A 22,441-nucleotide genomic window follows, 5' to 3' on the forward strand; every position below is an offset into this window, starting at 1 on the left:
TTCAAAGCACCTTTTTGGAATCAATTCTAAAGCACACCACACTGCCGTGTTTTCAGTTCTTAAATAGGATCGAGGGCCTAGATGCTTTGATTTTGTATTAAAGCCAGAGGCATCTCACTCTTAATTTATCTGAAAGGGGTGTGGGTTCAAATAAAGGACTTAGCCCCATGTCTGCATCTGTCAGTCCTTCAAGGTAGATCAGACTAGGAAACCAATGCCATCTAGGCCAGTCCTACTTTTATTGTAAAGCTATAATAACATAATCTTGCAAGTCTGAATGTGCTTCCCCCTCCATTATCTTTGTATGAACTAGGGAGGGGCTTGTCTGAGATGTTTACTCATGTTACATTCTTGCCCCAGACTCAGGCTCCTTTTATCTGACTGTTGCCTTGGTAGTGACTCTTCCCTCTCTCCTGTCCCTCAAGGCCATTCCCTCTTTCCACTACAACATCTGATGTTTCCTGGCCACCTGGGAGCATGGAAGAAGCCTAACACAAGGGCGAGGGAGGAGGCCACACAGTAAACCCTATCTCATAAATGTATGCATGGCAGCCACACCCTTAGCGTCCCTTGCCCTTTCTACTAGACAGGGAGATCAGTAGATGGCTTGAATTCAAATAAATGTTGCATTACTGGGAATCCTGATAAAGCAGAATGCCTGATTGTGTGAAGGCATCTACTAGGGTTTATGAGAGTACCAGCAGAAACCCACTGCAGATCTTGCAGTTCAACAGGGTGACTTGTAAAGGACAGACCATTCTGTTGCTAGTGCTAAGTGTTCCCAAATCAGGCAGGTTATACTAAATTTATTAAAGACACACTGTTGGAATTTAATCAGTTGGGGAAAGTTCCACCCCTGGAAACGTTCTATGTAGCATCAATTGGATTGTAACTGATTTCAGAGTAAAGGATGAGCAGATCTGTCAGTTTCACTTGACCTCAAGTCTTTGTTTTGTCATCGGCAAATTTGTTTCCTCCCCATTCATAACCCCCCCCCACCAAGTCTGTGTGAAAATTCACACCTTATAATTCTTACATATCCACACTTCTTGTGTACACTACTCTACTAAATAGACTTTTATACAAGGATTGTGTGTGTGTTTTTCCCCTAAGGTAAATGCTTTTGTGCTGTATTTTCCTTTAATACAAACATAGAATTATGGAGCTCTTGGTGCTCTCTGAGCTTGGTTGTTACAAGATAAAAACCATGCAACCATTGAAAAGAAATAGAACAGATAAAGAAACATAGTGCACAATGAGAAAAGACGGTAGAAAAAAGAGAAAAAGATAAACAGAAAAGAAAAGAAAAAAAGAAAAAGAAAAGAAAAAAGAAAAGAAAAGAAAAGAAAAGGAGAAAAGAAAAGAAAAGAAAAAAGAAAGAAAGAAAAGAAAGAAAAGAAAGGATTATAAGGAAGTGGCTTCTCATCTTCTTAATAGTGGTTATAAATATCCAGCTGTTTTTGTGTGTTTTTTTCTTGAATAAAAGCAGTGACCATTCTTAAGGCTGGAGAAAAATGATACATCTTTCCATTTGTTCAACTGGAGAGTCTCAATGGCAGTTCAAACAGTTCTCTGCTTGTGGGGTGAGGGGGAAATGAAAAGACATTAGCCTTTTGACGTAGGTAAGACACAAAATCAGCAGGGATTCCAGAAATATTCTATATTGTAGTTTAGCATAACAGAATCACACCACTGAATGTCATGTAAATTCCCTTAAAGCTACAATCTGTTTCAATTTTTTCTCAATCATGCACATTTCCAGATGTGCTGGGGCTGCAGTTCCCATCAGCCCTAGCCAACATGGAGTGTAGGGGCCAGGAATAATGTGGGTTGTGGTCCAACATGCCCAAGAGGCCACAATAGGTTAAGAAAGGATGGTCTCCTGCCATAGTTGAAATGCAATCAGGGTTAGAGGGGATCTCAACAGCTTCTTTAATTATATATGGATTTGTCACCAAAGGTGGAATCTTTGACGCACAGCATTTTAAGATAGTAAAGGACCCCAAAGGTCATCTTATCCTCCACCATCTTCTGCATCTGAAATGCTGACACAATTCATCTTGGGTAAAGTCTTCTACATTGCAGGACAGCTGGTTTTCCAGAAACTTGTGACACACTAGTGGTGAAAACAGCAGTTTGTGTGGACCTGTATGATTTATTATTAATTTGTATTTCTGTACTAAGTTTAGATTGAGAGCTCAGAGTGCATGTATATGGATCTCTGCTAATTTTTATCCCCACTTTGACAACCGAGTGAGGTAGTATGGGTATCTGGCCCAAAGCCTCTGAGTGTTCCACGTCTGAGGGTGAAATTCAACTCCTCTGGCCCCGTGCTTAACCCCTACACACACTGTCATGATTGGTAACCAGTGGCCATTCTCACAAGCGAGTTACAGATGCTCTAAAATTCAATGGCTTTGGGATGTTTACTCTTCACATCAAAGAGCAGATAGTCTTACTTCCTCTACAGTAGCTCTTGGCTGAGAACTTTGTCCTGCTCCTGAAGTTCTCTTCCACTGCTAATGTCTTGATTTTTCCCGAGATCTCTCTGTGCCAAACAAAACTCCAGACAACAGATTTTCTGCTTGTCTGGCTATTGAGAAGGACACCAAACCTGACCCCCAATAATGGTTAGCAAACCCTTTGCACCATCCTTTTTTCCACTAAGACCTTGACAAAATACATGATGCCCTTTGCCACCCCTGCCAACAGACTCAGCAACAGGTTGAACAACTGACCAGCAGAGAACAGTATCCACAGTGTAAGCACTTGATTCCAGTGGGAGCTGTGTTCTTTCATTAAACCACCAAGTGAATGGCGTCAGCATTTCCGATGGAGAGGATGGTGAAGGAATTCATGAAAAAAATGAATCTATGACTGTGCCATTGTACCAAAGGCCACCATGACAGCATCACGAGGCCATCATTTCATGAATTCTTCATTTGACTAGTGTGATGTACGGGAGGTGCCGTAGGGTGACATATCGTTTTGCTGTCAGATTCTTCAGTGAAAGGAAAGGAAAACTCTGGTGGCCTCAAAACACTGACACTCAAAAAGAGGAAGGAACCTCCTGGATCCTTAATAGTCTGGATGTTCTTAAGAACCAGAATGGAGCTCACAGCATTGTCAAGGACAACTAGGGTTTTCTCTAATTAATTAGCAAATTAATATGTGTCTGTTAAAGGCAGGGACAAAGAAGTCTAAAGATTTGCTGGGATTTGATAAGTGTAAATAATGCAGGAAGGCCTGGTGCGATATGGTTCATGGGGTCACGAAGAGTCGGACATGACTTAACAACTGAACAACAACAACACAGAATGAAAGAGAATATGAAGATCATAGAGTCATAGCATCTTAGGGATGGAAATGGGCCTTGTAGGATGACTAAAACAACTTCCTGCTTATTGAATCTTTCAAACACATGATTTCAGTTCTTTGCTAGCTCTCTCTACTGAAGGAGAGTCCACCACACCTCCAGAGTTTTGGTTCTCTTCTTCCATGCTATCATCACGCCCAAAGTTTCTTGCAGTGGTCAGATAGAATTAAGTCTTCTTCTACCCTAAGCATTTTAGATCTAGTTTTGCCCTCTGGAATAGTACAGAATGTGTTTTTTCCTAGGTTAGAAGTAGTTGGGCTGTTGGTAGTTCAGTGTGCTATAGAAAGCCAACCATTGTCTTAGCAGATTGCATGAACATCCTATAAAGTCATATTATGACATAGTTGTTTGGGTCCAGGACGTTAAGTGAACACCACAATTGTGTATCATTAATAGTTTTAGTATTCATATATTTGGAGGATGGTGTTATATTCCCTTTCAGTTTCTCTGAGCAAAATAGAACCTTTTTGATAGGGAAAAACAAAACAAAACCATTCCTTCCTCCTTCTGACTTTCATTGGCATCCTTGGAACTTTCTCCAACTTGTCTACATCATTTGTTGTAACCCCTAGAAGCAGAGTATGCTACCCTGATTAGTGTAGAACATGATAAGGGAAGAATTGCCTTGGTGGATCTTTCAAATTAAGCATTCTCTTTCCAATGGAAATCAAGTAGCTATGTTTGGAAGCTTACTAGCCAGATGCAAGAGTGAACGTTTTTTTTTTTTTTTTAGTGTTTTCCCCCAGCATCTTCTATTTATTAAGAAGGAGATGCAATAATGTTCCACAGCATATCTGAATGGAATTCTAGGGATGGTCCCCTTGAGTTTTAAAAAATCTTCGGAGAACTAATTATATCCTTCTATTCTGTAGCTGGATTGGTTTATGTGACAACTGTGCACACAGACTTGTCACAGCTGAGGTAGACCAACCTAGAAGGGGGAGAATCTCTCAGATCCCATTGTGTTCTTGAAGAGATTTCCCCATTTTGCTAAGTTGGTATTTAAAAGAAAAAAAAAAGGGGGGGGTGAATCCAGAACCACTGACATTCTCATCCATTCCTAGCAAGGAAATCTCAACAGGATAAATCTCGAGTGCAGCACTCCGATGCTTTGGAGAGCAATAAGTGGCTGACAGGTGTGCAATTTCATTGACTCTGACTGGAGTGTAAATATTTACACTAACGTTGATGGACAACTCAGATACCAGAAACGTTTAAGACTGAAATGGTTCACAATTCTTTATTATTTAGAAAGCCTCCTAGGGATTCATCTCAGTCTTCTTCTCGGTGATGGGGGCAGGCAGAATGGTGTGGCTAGAAGAGAGATTTGATACCAGGTTTTACGCATATTTATTTTCAGTTGGCTTTGACTGTCCAAATCAAATTATGACAAATATGAAGAATGAAGATGGGCATTTGTTTGAGGGTGAATGGAAAAAAAATCAGTTGATTGTAAGGGCTTCTGCCAGGGGGAGTAAAAAAAAAAAAAAATCAAGATAGTGGCTGTGACTGCATGAGCAAAGCCCTGCCCCCTTTTCATGAGCACGGCGTGTGCAGTGCACATCAAAAAGGTCAGGGCTTCAATCACACAATCATGGCCACCAACTTGACTTTTTAACCCCACTCCTCTCCATCTCGGGAAAAGGCCCCTGGTTGAATGCGACCTGTTTGATTCAGTTTTAATCTTTGTACTATAAATCCCCAAATGAGCAAAGGTTGATAACAAATCTACTAAATGGGTTGGTTACATGGCCTATTTGACTGGCTTTTATCCGTCATACTATCCAACAGTTGTTGGGGTTTTGTCTGGTCTGGAACCCAAGATTTAATTTTTAAATGCACATCTTTAATTTTTAAATGCACATTTTAAATGCACATTTTAAATACACATCGTTAAATGCACAACCCTATGTGGGGAAATGCATACATCTAGAACTATAAAACAAAATATAGAAGCAGTATTGTTCCTGAACATTTAATGATAGAAGCTGTGTACTGCCTCATATGGTTGGGTTGGAAAGAAAGCTTATGAGGTTGGTCTCCAAGCTGGCGGTTGCTGGAAGGAGAGAGAAGACTTTATTTCCCAGAGCCAGATACACAAGACGATCAGCTGTGGGGTGGCCTACCTTGGCCTTTCCCAGGAATTCCTTTTATAGGTGGGAAGGAATGGCTGCTCTCTAGGAATTCTTAGAAAAGGTAATTAGCTGGGATTCCAGGACACAGACTGCTCTCCCATGAAATTGACTGGGGAGCTTCTAAGGCAGTGTTGTCCAAACTTGGCCACTTTAAGATGAGTGGACTTCAACTCCCAGAATTCCCCAGCCAGCCATGCCATGCTGGCTGGGGAATTCTGGGAGTTGAAGTCCACTCATCTTAAAGTGGCCAAGTTTGGACAACACCGTTCTAAGGTCAGGCACCCTACTGCACGGGGGCTTCCCGTGTTTGCCTTATCAGGTATTGTCTCATCGGAATGTAGATCCCTTCGGAGATGAAATCTTTTTATGATTGGATTCCAGCTTCAAGGAATGTTGGCCCTTCCTGCTAAGTTTTTAGTTTTTTAATTTTGGGCTGGGGTAGAGGACTCTTGATTCTTCCTGCTATGTTTTTAATCTTTTGAGGTGAGCCCATTCTTATTATAATTTAATCATATGCCTCGATTGCTGTTAAGATAAAGAATGGTAGGGTGAGACAAACGGGAAGCTTTGACTTCCTGCCAACATTGGGGGGTGATGGGGAGGATTTGATTTCCTTCTCACAGTTGAAACCAATGTAAACATTTACCAGTTCAGCAAGATTGCTTTATCATAAGAGAACCTTTCCTTCCTTCCTTCCTTCCTTCCTTCCTTCCTTCCTTCCTTCCTTCCTTCCTTCCTTCCTTCCTTCCTTCCTTCCTTCCTTCCTCCCTCCCTCCCTCCCTCCCTCCCTCCTTACCTCCCTAAAGGGGTTCGAGAACTTCTTCCTCCAATTTTACCTCACAAAAGCAACCCTGTGAGGTAGGTCAGACTGAGATACAGTGATGTGCTGAAAGGTACCGAGTGAGTGTCCAGGGAGAATGTGAAATGGAACTTGGACCAAACACAGAAAAGAGACTGCTTTCAATAATTGTTCCAAAGTAGTAGGACAATCCAGTGAACTGTCTATATGTAGATTCTGGTGTTCTCACACTTATGATAGTAAAAGAGGTGGCTAGATGGATGTGTGAATGCTCTGTCTTTCGTTGTACAAATACTTCTACACAGGCCTGCCTTGGTGTGCTTTGCACAGGGAGATCATATCTGGGCTGCAAACATCCATCTGACCACCAGAGGGCTCCAAAGCGAATGTTTCGTATCTGTGTGCTGCCATCTGGTGGTCACTGAGATGTTTGCAACTCACACACAGTAGGCCTAATGTTGCATCAATGAAATCCTTAGAGATTTCACGCTTTCATTGGCAGTCAGAAATCAGGGGGCTGGCAGGAAGAAGGGAAATATATAAGAACCAATATCCTTTGCCACTTCAGAGTGATTTAAGATAATTTTAAAGCACTCCTGAGTATTGCCTCGGTGTCACAGCAGACTGAGGGGTAGAAAAATTGATTGTTAAGGGAGCAAACCTTTTTGAAAATTGGAGGCCAAATTTTAGCTTTATGTTAATACTAATCTAAAGATTTAGTATGGACCACAACTGTGGCTTAAATTGCTGTATCTGAAAAAAAAAATCAGAAAAAAGATACCCCTGTAAATGTGTTTGCTTTGAAAGCCTGAAAGAATGCCTCCTAGCTTTAGTTGCTGAACAGACCAATACGGGTCCCCTCCACCCTGAAAAAAACAACCCAGTTTGTCATAGTAATATTAAACAGCCAGAGTTGCTTATAAACACCCTCTATTGCAATTGCGAGGAAACCCTGTTGGGCCTAGGAAAGGACATAGGAAGAGTTCTGGTGATGCATTTCCCTTCTCCCATGATAAATAAATTGCTTTTCTCGGCAGAACAGGGTAAAATAGAACCAGACAGAGAGAATGCTGTGTAAGATAAAATCATGTAGAGCTGTGTCTGGAGATTCCCTTCTTCGGGAATCAGAATTGCAGCGCTAATGACAGGCTGGATATCAAGAAGAGAAACTATCTAAGAATAAACATCCAAAATATTTCTATGAGAAAGAAATCTGTTCCTTGATCCCTATTATCTGGGCACATCTCAGTGCCCCAAACCCTGAAATGGTTAAAATGAGGGTGGCTTTAGTATGTAGCCATACCTGGTCATCTTGTCTAGACTCAGAAGCTAAGCAGCATCAGGCCTGGTTAGTATCTGGATGAGATGCTTTCATGGTGTACAGGGTCTATAAGTGAAATTAGGAAGTAAAGAAAAAGAAAATGCCAGAAAATGCAATGACAAGGAGACAGCTTACCATGAAGGGAATTAGAATTGAAAAATAAATACTGCACTATAGAAATCTGTAGAAATGTGATGTGTTACAGCCTTACGCTGCTCAACTCCCATGCATAAAACTTCTGGAAATAAAGCCAGCTTAAGAAATTACTGTCCAGGTGAAATCACATCTTCTGATGTGGCAATGATGTCAGCAGGTGCTGGTGGATTCTTCTGCTTCTTGATGCTTCCCACCCATGTCAGTAAAGCAAGCACTAGTCCCATTCTTTTCCATAGGTAGGTCTTTGCTGACGTTGGCTTTCATGGATAATCACCTCCGTTGATATCTGTGGACTTCCGTTCATATCTGATACTTGTCCGTCTGAAGTGTCCACTGAGGAAAAAAGAAAAATAAGAAAACACTACAGTTTTACCATTATTCCTATCATTTGGGCTAGAAGTGGAAGCTGGAAGAACCCTTGTTGACTTTACAAGGAAGGAGTCAATGAGGAAGGGGAAGGGGAAGGAAAGAACATCTCAGTGTCCTCATGAGAAACTTATATACAGGTCAGGAAGTCACAGTCTGGACAGAAATGGTGAAACAGACCGACTCCAGGTTGGCAAAGGAGTATGACAAGGCTGCATACTCTCCTCTTATATATTCAACCTACACACGGAATATATATTAAGGGAAGCTGGATTGGAAGAAGATGAGCATGGTTTAAAATTGGAGGAAGAAACATCAATGACCTGTGCTATGCTGATGACACTACCCTGATAGCTGAAAATGCAAAGGATCAGCAAGCCTTAGTACTAAAAGTCAAAGAGCACAGTGAAAGAATGGCACTACAATTAAATATAAACAAGACCAAACTAATGAGAAGAGGTAGAACAACCAGCCTTAGAACTGGCAGTGAAGATATAGAAGTAGTGGAGAGCTTCTGCCTTTTAGGATCAACCATTAACAGTAAAGGAAAAGGCAATCAAGCCACAGACTAGCCCTTGGTAGAGCAGCCATGAAGCCCTTGGAAAAGATATTCATATGCTGTGATGTGTCTATACCTACAAAGATCAGAATCTGGCAAGCCATGGCATTCCCTGTGACACTCCATAGAAGCGAAAGTTGGACTTTGAAGAAGCAGGATAGGAAAAGTATTGACTCTTCTGAACTTTGGTGTTGGAGAAGACTCCTGAGAATACCATGGACAGCCAAGAAAACAAACCAGTAGATCATTGAACAAATCAACCCACAGTTCCTCACTAGAGGCACAAATGACAGACTCAAATTATCCTACTTTGGATGCATTATGTGAAGATCTCGCTCTCTGGAGAGGGCTCTAATGCTGGGAGGTGGAAGGAAAGAGAAGAAGAGGATCAGCAGCAGCAAGGTGGATGGACTGAGTTACAGTGGCGATGGGGGCACTGTTGGCAGACCTGAAAGACCAGGTTAGGGACAGATCATCATGGAGAAAATCTATCTATGTGGTTGCTGGGAGTTGACAACAACGGGATGGAACATAATCACTAAACTTGATTAGTGTTAACCTTGGATTCCCCCGCTTCTCTCTCTCTCTCTCTCTCTCTCTCTCTATCTGTGTAGCAAGTTCAAACTCAGCCATCTTGTTCTGTGATTCAGTGTAGTGTGAATCCCCAAAATGGATTAATTTGGTAACTGTGTTAGGTGTATAGTGTGAGCATGTATATAGTTTATCTGTTTGTAAGTGTGGTCAGATCTTCCTGGAATCACTGAAATGTTGATGAAATCTTCAAATCAACCCAGAAAATTGGGAGGGTTCTGGAAAGGCAGTGATGCATTCCTCCCTAAATTATAATACAACATTCATTGAAATCATACCCTTTTCACAAATCTCCCTTATCCTTTCCTTTTCCTCCCTTTTTATCCAAGGATGAATGAAAATTGGATAGAAAGAATGATTATTCCATGAATGGGTGGGGGTTCTCTATCCACAATGCAGCGGATAAGAGATAAAGATAATAACCTGGGTCCCATCCATGCTGTAAATTCTGCAGAGAACTGAAAATAGCAAAGCTTAATATTTCCCTGTAGCTGTCTTGTCTAGTAACAGTGTGGTTAATGAATTTTCTTTGGGGGGAACCTGACAAATATATCTTTCCCTGGAGTTTCATAAAAATGTACCTTGTTGTGATCTGAAGTTAAACTGGTTGCCTCTTCTCTTCTCTGGCCACGCTACCTGTTTCTTAAATTAATTTCAAAACTACAAAATTGGGAGTGGGGAGAAGGGGTGTTGCTATTTCCTTCTTGCTCCCTTTCTTTTTTTTTTTTTTCTTTAGGGCAGTGTTGTCCAAACTTGGCCACTTTAAGATGAGTGGACTTCAACTCCCAGAATTCCCCAGCCAGCCATGCTGGCTGGGGAATTCTGGGAGTCGAAGTCCACTCATCTTAAAGTGGCCAAGTTTGGACAACACTGCTTTAGGGTGTATGGTTAGTTCCTATGCCTGAAGCAGGGCCTGTCTTTTCTAACTATCCACTGTTTTTATGATATTTGGCTAAAAAGCAATAGAAACAGATTTCGAAATATTCCAGACAAACTCCCCTGTCATGTAGAAGCTTATATCTTGGTCTTAATGTGGGTTAGCTTTCCAAGTTATGAAGGTCAAAGGAATTATATTTCCCCATGAAAACCAACCTTGTCCAGTGACTGGTGGAGCGCTTATAAAATATTCCCCAAAGTCTCATCATAGTATCATCTTTTAAGCAAAGCCATCCATTCTTTTTGATGTCCAACATTTCCCACTTGTCTCTGGGGTTGTCTTCTTTTTTTCCTGGTAGAAAATCTTCAAGCCCAATTGCCATTTTTTTTTTTTTTTTTTTTGCAAAGAGGCCAGATTTGTGGTGGAACACCCTTTCATTTTCCTGCTAAAATAGTTTCAAGCAGTGATGTTTTTGTGAATTCCGGCTGCTGTTTTTTTGCATTGCTTCATCAGGTGTCAGCCCCTAGCTGACCTCAGGTGATCCTGAAAAAACTAAACAGAGTGGAGCTAATTATTATGTGGATGGGAGACTACCAAGAAATCCAGACTTGGAAATTAAAAAGGAGAGAGAGAGAGAGAGAGGTCCTTGAAATAATTTCTGTGTTGCTTCCGAGAAAAGATATGTGCATGTAGATCAGTGGTTTTCTAGTGGCTGGGGAATTCTGGGAGATGAAGCCCACACATCTTCAAGTTGGAAAACAATGATATAGATGAAGTTATTGGGAGCTGAGCTAAATCAAAAAGGACTTGAAGTTGCTTACCTTTTAACTTAAATTCATAGCTTCAGATAGGGGCAGCACCTACCAGTTTTCTTGGCTGATTCCCCAGAAAACTAAGCAGAGTCAGATCGGTTTAATACTTGGATAGGAGACCACCAGGAAATCCCAGAGCTATAGGCTGGACTGGGAGGTGAGCAATGATATTCCAGAAGAAAGCAATGGCAGACATCTCTTTATTGTGCCAAGAAAAGTACATGGATGTGTCCATGTTGTAATTCAGAGTTGTGCTGATGGAAGTGATAAAATGTTTGGCGAACATTTTATGATTTTCCAGTCTAGCATACAGTCCTGGAATTTCCTGTTAATCTCCTATTCCACTACTAGCCAGGTTCAAGCCTGCTTAGTTTTTTGAGACCTCAGCTCAACTTTTTTGAGCTATGCTTGTCTGTGCAGTTTTCTTGGCAGCTCTGGTGTTGCTTTCTCCCAGAATGTTTCTTTGGCACCCCAGCCTTGCTTGTGATATTTCCTGGTGGTCTCCCATCCCAGTACCGACCAAATCTGAACCTACTTACCTTTTCAAGACCTGCTAAGTGTTGACATGTGCTGGGACTCTGATCTTGATCTCTTCCAGTCAGTTTCACAATATATGTATTTAAAAATTCCCTGGCTTGATTTTTTCCCCTTCTTTATATAGGAGCTTGCTTTCCCCAACAGCATTCTGCAAGTAGAACAAATAGTTTCACGGTTCTGAACTACGGCGCACCCAGCTGGATTCCACAAAAGAGCCAACACTCCATGGTGGAACGCAGATACACATCTGCACACACGGATTTCTGAAGGAAAACAATGAGAGGAGGACATATTGAAACACGTGTCATGATTCCTACGAGTGAGATGTTCCATGCAGGGTGCAAGGCCCACTGCCCTGGAGTCTCTGAAATGTGGTGGACAAACACACTGCAAATCCAAAGAGGGGGATGCAATTAAGCCTCCAGTACCGTGTTTCTCAACCTCAGTGATGTGTGGACTTCAACTCCCAGAATTCCCCAGCTCTGGCGCAATGCTGCCTCTGCTGATTTCAACCTGATATCAGCAAATCTTTTGAGAAAAGACTTGGGGAAGCAAGGGAGGTGGGAAAAAAGAGGCAAGATGTTCACACTTGGCCCAAACAAGGATTGCTTGGTGGGTGAGGGTGTTCTTTGGGTTAATCAAGAGAAAAGGATTCCTTCTGAGCTCATGAATTCCCATCGTAGTCTCTGTATTGCGTTGAACTTGGAAGTTCTTCCCACAAAGCTGCCCCCATAACTTTCCTTTTTGAAGAGTCCCTGGGGTTCTCTGAGGTTGGTTGTTTTCTTGCAGACATTTCATTACCTGACTAGGTAACATCTTCAGTGCTAGAAGGGAGTGGGGTTTGCTCTGTGTTTATATACAGTAGTTTGCCCTGTCAGTGCTGGTGGGGGTGTTGTTTTCTCCTTGGTGGTTCCTGGATTAGGCCATTGTTTGATTGTCTGTTTGGTGCTAATCCCTGCTTATCTGGGCGTTGGCTGTTGGAGAGGATGTGTTCTGGTCTTTTGTTTCCTTCTTAGCTTTTTTATTGTCTCTTTTGAATGGTGTATAAATGTGGTTTATTTCTATGTGTCTATTGATGGCTGATGTGTCTGAATGCCAAGCTTCCAGGAATTCCCTAGAGGTTTTGGATTTAGTTTGGTCTAGGATGCTGACAGTTTCCCAGTTGAAACTGTGGTTAGTTCTGTCCATGTGTTATGAGAGTAAGGAGTTTTCATCATGTCTTCTGACTGCTAGTTGGTGTTCGTGGATGCGCTCTGCTAGCCTCCTGCCTGCCTGTCCTACGTAGTGGTTGTTACAGTCCCTACACTGTATGTTGTAGATGGCTCCTGTTTTTTCTTCTTGGGCTACTGGGTCTTTTGGTTTACTGAAGATGTTTTGGAGGGCTTTAGTTGGTTTGTGTGCTATGGTGATGCCGTGTGATTGTAACAGTCTGTTGGTTGTTTCTGAGATGTTTCTGATGTATGGCAGTGTTATCCTTTTTACAGCTTGTGTGCTAATATCTTAAAGTTGCCAAGGTGGAGAAACACTGTGCTAGATTGTATCACCAGCAAAATTATGCCAAGAAGAGGGACGACATGACTTTAAAACTGGAGCAGCTAAATATGACTTTAAACTGCCTCTGCAGTGGTCTGGAATGAGATGGTGGCATCACGAGGACGTGGCATTACTAAGTGCTGTGGTGAAAGGGACATGAAGATGGGCCCTCAGTCAGGTCATCTGCAGGGAGCTATAAAGATCAAGATGGTGCAGGTTACAAAAAGGGGCAGGGCTTTGATTGCCTGGTTGCAAGCACCACCTTGATTTTTCTGACCTGCTTGGACACCCCTGCTCAGTATTCAGGCCCACAGCCATGTAGTGTGGAGTCCCAAGGAATGAAGAATGACTTCAGAACAGAGATCTTAAACTCTTTTTAAAGGGGTTATTGCTTCACTCCTGAAGTCTCTGGAGAGCAGGCCAAGGACATCGGCTAATCCTCTCCGGGGATCAGCATGTGGGAAAGTGCGCGCGAGGGTGCTGTGACCTCAGAAGAGGAAATCTGATATGGCAAGACCTTCTGGTGACTTCCTTGTCATCTTTCGATGCCAGATGTCCTTAACAGGGTGCAGGGGTAGAGCCGGGTAGAGTCAGTGCAGGGGTAGAGCCAAAGTGGATGAACCAGCAGCCTTCTGGATCTGCAATATGACTCTAAGTCAGCTCATGGAAGTCATACAATCCCCAGCCCTCCCCGCTGCTTACAAACACCTCTCTTCCGTCCTTTCCCCCTTGCCAAAATGAGCCTGTTGGCACAGCAGACCTCCCAAAAGCTGCAGAGCTAAATTACATGAATTGTAATTAAATTAATTGTCTTAATTACATTACGTCTTGGTTGCGAGCAGTTGGGTAAAAACTGCCGCACCTTTTCCTGTAGGTCTCTATCAGGAAATGGACTGGATTTGGTTCAAAAACACCCCAAACAACCTGAACTGAATGCCGTGAAAGAAAGAGATGTGCGGACTCCAGAAACCTGGGGTGTATCATGCCACCAGAAGCTGGTGACAAGGACTCTCCTTTTGTGAACTCAGCTAAGAGTTCTTTCTTTCCTTTTTTCTGTTCAGAGCTCGTAAAGGATGGCCCCCATCTAGCTCATCACCGTGCAATGAAATTTTATCGTTCCCTTTGTTCTCCTGATTTTAAGCCTTCCGAGAAGCATATTGAAAAAAAAATGGAATGAGCTTCTGTCAGAGCAGACGAGCCGAAGCAGCAGACACTTATCTGCCTATCTGGACAAGACTGAACAGGCGTGAAATCCTGGAAACCTGTAAGAAGTGTGGCCCAGGATAAATCTGCCCTGGTTTGCTGTCTTCCTAAGTAAGGGTGGCATTCTGCTGGGTCAGGATTTTTTAATTGATTCTTCCCCCTTTAAAGATCTGTAAAGCAAAGGAGAAAAGAAAAGAAAAATCTGTGTCTGATTTTGCTCGTCGCTTTCTTTACCCCAGGGCGGTTTTCCATTGAAATTTTCCTGTTGTACACAAATGTTAGAGCCACTTTGGCGTAGTGGTGAAGGCACCAGGCTAGAAACCGGGAGACCCTGAGTTCTAGTCCTGCCTTAGACTCGAAACCAGCGGGGTGACCTTGGGCCAGTCCCTCTCTCTCAGCCCCAGGAAGGAGGCAATGGCAAACCACTTTCGAAATCTTGCCAAGAAGACTGCAGGGACTAATCCAGGCAGTGGCCAGGAGTCAGCGCTGACTGGAAGGCACCACAAAATCCAAAATATAAATGTTAATTTCCTTAAGGAACTTTCTTTAAGGAAACAAAATGCAACTTTCCCTGCTACCACTATGTTACATACATTTCCCTGCTATAAATTCTTTTTTTTTCTTTTTGGAATTTCTCCTTTTTGTATGTAACTTTCAGAAATGTATGTTCTCTTTTAGATGCCTCTCTCAGCTCTGCTGTTCCATATTTATCTGTCACTCCATATATTTATTTCCTACCCTGCTTGACGGTTGTGTTTAAGGTTGTCAGTGGATCCTGGGTCTCTTTAAGGAAAGTGTGTGTGTGTGTGTGTGTGTGTGTGTGTGAAAGATGATATATAATTTACGTGCAAATGCCCTGCAAAAGATGAAACAATAAATGACATCTTATATTTGCAGTTTCCTCCAAGGGGAAAGTAGTAATTTGCTTCCAAGATAGGATAGAAGATGATTTCCACTAATATACAGTATGTAATTAAAAACGTTTTTGCATTCTTATCGTAAACACACTATTTTGCTTTTCTCTCTGTGTCTCTCTTTGTATGTGTGCACGTGGGTCAGGTATGAGTTCAATGTTTGTAAAGGGAGCTGGAGTTTCAATCTCCTTGTAGACTGAGAGTACATGCTTGAATTAATGGTACATATGGGGGGGGGGGGGCTGGAGGGGAAAAGGTGTTTTTTCTATTTACAGGAAAATTCTCCATGTGGTTGTGGCAGATATATTTGGGGTGGAGTTCCATAAACCTCATTCAGGCTTATTTTGGTGTTGCTTTATATAGGGAAAATTGCTAGCTTGCTTTCTTTTTTTAATAAGAGCTTTATTAAGTTATAAAAAGCATAAAGATAAAAGCAAACAAGAACTAATAATCAAGGAGAGAAGTAGAGAACAAGAGAGTTAGAAATAAAGAATACCAAAGTGATGGAAAGTAAAGAAAAGGGGAAAAAGGAAAAATCACAAAAAGAACGACTTCTGACTTCTTATGCAGCAGATATAGATAAATCATATAATAACCTCTTACTCCAAAACTACATCTTAACATACATTTTTGGTATAACCTATTAATTTAACTAATCATCAAATCCATATATCATAATTACATTTTTTTTGTCTTCTGCAAAAAGTCCAAAAGGGGCTTCCAATTGGCATTAAAGTGAGCCAATGTTTTTTCTCTAAGCAAAGTGGTCAATTTTGCCATCTCAGCTAACTCCATCATCTTCACCATCCATTCTTCCTTTGCGGGTAATGTCGAGTCTTTCCACCTCTGAGCATATAAAAGTCTAGCTGCAGCTATCATATATAGAAACAAAGGTCCATGAGCTTTTCCCAATTCTTTATCCATCAGTCCTAAAAGGAAAGTCTGTGGTTTTGACTGTATATTAACCTTCAAAATCTTCTGAATTAATATATGAATTTGGGTCCATTGGAAAATTGCTAGCTTTCTTTATGCAGGGTATGCTTCCTTGAGAAGAATCCTTAACAAGCAACCCTCTTCTCTCCTTTCTCTTCTTATTTTTAAAAAGCAAGTAAGGAAACAAATAGATAACCAAGCAGAAAAACAACCTAATCCCTTGGTTGGTTTTTTTTTTCTCTTTCCATTATCATTGTAAATTCCCCAGAACAATCTGGGGTTGGGCAGCCCCTAAATCTCAATAAATAAATACCCCAACTCATATCAAAGTAGCATGCAAGGAAGTCACTGGCTTCTGCTCTACTGATAGGTAAGGTGTTTTATTACCTGCAGGATCATAGATGAGATCCTGTAGACCATTTGCTGAGAAGTCTACTAGTTTACATTACTTCAAAAGAATAAATTTAGGCCTGCCTCTGTGATGAGATGAGAATGGGACAAAAGAGAAGGTATCATGAGGATACCTTCATTCTATGAGAGGAGAACATAATGAATGCGTGGGGTTTGATTCGTTTTTAGTTATGCTTACTTTTCTTATCACAAGCCTTTAATTTCTTTGATTTAGTACTCTTATAATTTTTCTGCACTCTGTAGAATGTTGCTCACTCCAAAAGGGAATAGTGTGATAGGCCTGTCTGCATGAATGTATATATTTGTGTTGTTTCCATCACAAATACATCTATGCCATCAAAACTTCCCCAATTTGCTAATCAGTTCCTCTAGGACCACAGTTACCAAAATCCCCAGCTCATATGGTCTCAGATATATGGTCTTTACCAGGAGTGCCCACTATTATTCACCTGGAGCTTGGTAGACTTGTGGTTAAATAACATTTGGAAGGTCACCAATCTCCCCCAGATCAATAGGGACACTCATGTTTCTCAACTGCCTGAGGCCAATAGATGACAAAGTCAACTATCCTCCATGGTGATTTCTGGACTTCATTGGTTCTAAGCCGTCTCTACCTTTATGTAAGTTTTTCAAACATTGTGACAGGCAATAACAGTAAGCGGTAAGCCCAATAAGTCAGAAGAAAAAAATCTGCCTGATATACTAGCTCAGCTGTAGCTTAATGAAAAGAACTTATAGTGAAAAGCTTAAGCTTATAAATCAAAGAAGATGATTTTGGAATACTCCAGCAACTCTGTAAGCTCAGATTATCTTTATTAAACCTGGAAAGAAGACTGTGTTTGCTATGGATGGGAAGACTCTCTTGGCAGCAAATAAAAATTAACAGGTTAATACATAAGCCTCTACAGAAAGCATTTTTCATTATGATTCATCTGATTAGAATGTTATGGGTGATACAATAGCATTGTTCAAATACTCTGAAGAATAGAAGACCAAGACTTGTTTTCTATCATTCCGGACATGGAATAGACTTCATTTGCAGGAAGACAATCTCTGCTGAATGCTAGGAAAAACTTCCCAAACAATTATAACAATTTAACCATGGAATCTGAGGGGGATGCTTGAATTTGAAGTCCAGCTAAGATCCAGTGATGGCATCTTGGAGATCATATAATCTAAGAAGTCACTCAGTGCTGAGTACAACTACATTATTTGGGGCAAATTGCTCTGGAGGCTTGATTTAATATATCTGGCTAAGGAGGGCACCTCTGAAAACTGTATTGCTCAACAGTAAGGATCTTCTGATCTGCAGGCAAATCTCACAATTTCTTAACTTCTCTGCCAGGAAGAAAACTGGGAGATGTTTAGATTAGAATGTGGAAATGGGGTTGAACAGGTATAGTTAATTAGCTTGTGGGCTGGGTCTCTCTCTTGAAGGACCAACTTCAGGCCTGCAATGTTCTTGCCTAATTTTAATTGTCATGTGTAAACAACAACAATAACAACTGCACATAAATCACTTGGCCGAAAAGATGTAATGGGTGTCTGCAAATATTTCGTATGCAATCTACAGCAGTGTTTCTCAATCTTGGCAATGTTAAGAGGTGTGGACTTCAACTCCCAGAGTTCTGGGAGTTGAAGTCCACACCTCTTAAAGTTGCTAAGGTTGAGAAACACTATCTACAGGATATGTAATTCATTCATGAACACTTTGTAACAGCCACTCTGTGAAATATTCCACTCATTGGCCTACATTCTTCAACTACCATCTCCTAGCCCATGACCTCAATTTCCCATCTGTCCATTTTTTAGTGAGTTTCATCTCATTTTCATTATGATTATTTCCAAAATTCAAGTGCAACTTTCTGTCCATTTCTTCTAATGTACGTGATAGAATATCAGAGCTGGAAGGGCCAGCAAGTCAAGTTCTCTGCTTCGGACAGGAATCCAAATGAAAGCAGCCCACAGATGTCTGTCCAGATGCTTCTTAAACACATCAGTTGAAGGGGAAACCACCCCCTCTCTGGATCACTGGATCCACTGTCAAACTGTTTCTACTATTAGGAAGTTTTTGTTAACATTCAACTGAAATTTGATTTCTTGTAACTTAACATTCTGAGTTCTTCACCATGGGACAATAGAGAAAAAGTTGTGACTTCCTTCTCCTCTTCTTTCTCCTTCCCTTTCCTCTTCCATATCCTGTCATCTTTTCTCAAGGCTAAACAGGCTTGCTTTCTGCAATCTCTCTTTTTAAGGCATAGGAAAATGTTTCTTAATATACATATTTTTGCGAGCAATGCTCTTGTGTGATTTTTTTTTGGTCTGATCTATGCCTTTTTGCACAGAGATGTCATGGATGAACCAGACTGCAAAATTTAGAAAAATGTAAATATTGAAATGTAATTGCATTACATTCCGCAGATTGGTTTGCAAAGTGCAAATTAGGTCTGCATTAAAATGCAAAGCAAAGACATTTCTTGGGCATTCCAATTACAGCGCTCACCATCCATGGGGACTGGGTGTGTATGAATGAATTGTTTTGTCTTTACCCACTGGTGCCAGGAGAAAATATTGTAGCTTGCAGGGATATAGAAGTTAGCCATCCAAAACAACATGAACACAAGTTCAACTGTTCAACCTAAAATCATGGGAAAATAAAGTATATGGGTGGTTCTGTTAAGCATATATTTACATGACTGGAAGGGATGCAAATATTAATATATATGCAAATGTGAATAGAGATACCTTGTTTTTTTTGCTGTTGCAGCTTTTATGGTGTTCCAAATAGCAGAGTAGGAAGTAGAGATGTCAAGGCCATTGAAGGAGATGGCATTCCCCACCCCCATTGGCTCAATCTTAAAGGAAATCAACCCTGATTGCTCATTGGAAGGATTGATAATGAAGCTCAAGCTCAGATACTTTGGCCACCTAATGCGAAGAGAGGACTCTTTGGAAAAGACCCTGATGCTGGGAAAGATGGAAGGCAAAAGGAGAAGAGGACGGCAGAGGATGAGATGGTTAGATAGCATCACTGAAGCAATGGGCATGAAACTGAGCAAACTCAGGGAGGCAGTGAAGGACAGGAAGGCCTGGTGCGACATGGTTCATGGGGTCACGAAGAGTCAGACATGACTTAATGACTGAAGGACAACAACAACAACCCCCATTGGCATTTTCCAAAGAGGATAGTTTCAGTTATGGTATTTTTGGATTCTTAATGGACATGTAAAAAAAAAGTGAGAAAAATAAGGAGCAGACCAATCAAGATAATTAAAAAAAGCAAGCAAGCCGTGATTTTAGAAAGCCTGTTAGGACCTTAAAGCTCAGGACTGCCCAACTTCTGTTAAGCTGAGGGCCACATCAGCCTTTGTACTGCTTGTTGAACTAGCCATTAAGCATTAATATTAAAGTATTAAATGATCGATAAAATTAATTACATTGTTAAACTCATTGCTATATCCCAGCTGGTAATGGGAGCTGAAAAATAAGAGAAGGTTGTAGCAGAGAACAATCCAAAGGGTGGTCATTGTGAATGGATCCTCCAGCCACCCAGGAACATAAGCAACATGTCAGAGTTGCCTTTACAAGAAATCTTTGCCCAGATTCTCTAACCTTGGTTTACCTCCCCATTTTTTTTTTTAAAAAAAATGAGAATCCAAACGTGGTTATCCAATCAAATGTTGGGGTATCACTTTTGAGGAGCCTTGGTTAGCTCCTTTTTGAAGATGGGGTTGTATTATCTTTCATCCTCATCTTTATATCACACCTTTTAACTCCTGATACAAACTGGCTGTATTTAAATACTCCAACTCATGTACTGGGTTCACACAATGCACTCAGCCTTAAAATAACTCAAAGAACTCAGACTAGCACAAAATTCCCAAACAAACCAGAGACCCCAATCAAGGTGGATACCAAGTTATCTGAGGAGCCATCTCGCCCCCGTTATATCAGCCTGCCCCACTTGGTCTGGCAGAATGGGCACGTTGCGGACCCCACCAGTCAAGGAATTTCGACTGGGAGGGTTCAGGAAGAGGGCCTTTTCTGCCGTGGCCCCCGCTCTGCGGAACAACTTACCACCCGAGGTGCAGTGTGCCCCCACTCTCATGGCCTTCAGGAAGAATGTGAAATCTTGGCTCTGCCAGATGGCCTGGGGGCCAGATGGGGGCTCGCGCTATTGGAATTGGCTTGGGGGGGCAACTGATTCTAACCCCACTCCCATCTTCTTGAACATTTTAGTCTTTTTATGTTTATAATCTTTTTATATAGTTTGATTTTTTAACTAAATTAATGTGGATATTTATATTTTTAACTGTTTTCAAGGTTTGATTTTAACTGTGAGCCACCCAGAGTCACCCTGTGGGGGAGGGGGGAGATCGGTGGCATATAAATTAATTCATTAATTAATTAATCAATTAAATAAATAAATAAATAAATAAATACCAAGCGAGCATGTTGTGCAACTGTGGCCCCTAGGACTTCCACTGAGTTACTCAACCTTGTTGTCTGAACACGGTCATTTTCTCTCTGCCAGTAGCTTCCCTGCCTCTCCTTCTATTGAATGATTTATTTATTTTACTTATTTGTCAGATTTAGAAAGCTGCCCAGCTCCATAAAGACTCTGGACAGAGTACAACTTTAAAAAAAGTAAGAAGAATGAAAGAAAAGAATGATGTATGTCCATAAGAAAAAAATGTTCAGAATAAACTATAATATCCTAGACCTATAATATCCACCCAGCCTAACCAAAGGCCTGAGGAAACTGCCAGCTTTCCAAAGACTTTTAAAAACACCATCTGGAAAGGAGCCATACAGGCTGGATGCTATTCCAGAGGGAAGGCACTGTGATTATTTTCTTGCCTTCCAACTTCACATTTTAAAAAAAAAATTGTTTCAGCTCCCCAGCCCTTGTAATGTTATGTGGGAATGACCTTGGGAGACAGGAGGAAGAGTCACAGTCTAGACAGCCTATTTGTTTCCAGCAAATGAAATTTGAGTCCAAAGGAGGTGGGGTGGCAAAAGCGACTCAGAAGGGACTCTCCTTAGTTTTCAGGAGAGTAAATAGGAGGGGTGGGAGGGGTGCTTTCCGACTTGCAAGATTCTGTTCATGTAACCTTACAATAAAGATAGAGCTAGTAGTCCTGGGTGTGCTTCTTGTCTGGACTACCTCGAAGGGCTAACAGCCCTACACCTTCTCTCCTGCTTCCTTCTACTTGCTGCTCTACCCCCTCAGCTTTCCTTTCCTCCTTTCTTGCTTCTATCATTCCTCTCCTTGTTTATTCCATCTCAGTCTAGGATTTTAGTAGTCCAACCCATGGAAGAGTCTAGAAAAAAAATCTACTCAGGGGCATCTGTTGTTGGGGGGGGGGGTAGTAAAAAAAAGTCAAGATGGTGGCCATGACCTTGCACTCAAAACCCTGCCCTTTTTTATACATGGGTTGGGGCTTTGATCATACAGCCACAACTGCCATCTTGACTTGTTGGACCACCCCTGTGGGTATCCTGAATTGAATCCTAATTAGTGAACAGGAGGAAGAGGAGGAGTCAATAAGTTATATGGAATGGAAGAATCCAGAGAGGACAGAAGCAGGTTTTAGCTGGAGACTGAGATTTCTGAAGGCTGTCAACAGTTCATATAATTTGGGAATGGAAAATAAATGAAATTGTTGTTGCTCACTGAACATCTGAAGCCAAATTACAAAGAACAAACTTACAAGGGTGTCTGCAGGGTATGACAAAAAAAGTCAAGATGGAAGTCACGACAGTGGCAGAGCTGATAGCACCATCATGGCTGCCATCTTGACTTTTTTCACCAACCTTGTGGACATCCCTGACAGACAGCCCCATGGCACAAAGACAGCCCAACCAACAGCTCCTGAGGGAATATAGCTATTGTGTCAGAAGCAAGACCATTCCCT

At 41.4% G+C, this 22,441-nt stretch overlaps 1 long non-coding RNA gene across 2 annotated transcripts in view; it reads left to right on the forward strand.

The window, feature by feature from the left end:
• LOC107326494 (uncharacterized) overlaps window positions 1–22,441 on the forward strand; it is a 138,131-nt gene that overhangs the window by 102,016 nt on the left and 13,674 nt on the right. The window contains exon 10 of one of the 2 annotated variants that reach the window (XR_015798499.1): window positions 19,291–20,642. The exons of the other annotated variant lie outside the window; for it this stretch is intronic. This is a non-coding gene — a long non-coding RNA (uncharacterized LOC107326494). Of the gene's footprint in view, window positions 1–19,290; window positions 20,643–22,441 lie in introns of those variants that run through there. 2 annotated transcript variants of the gene reach the window in all.

This window comes from Python bivittatus, unplaced genomic scaffold (genome assembly GCF_059951505.1).
Source record: "Python bivittatus isolate LINGU-HERP-01145 unplaced genomic scaffold, Pbiv_v1 ctg000700_np1212, whole genome shotgun sequence".
NCBI classification, from domain to species: Eukaryota; Metazoa; Chordata; class Lepidosauria; order Squamata; family Pythonidae; genus Python; species Python bivittatus.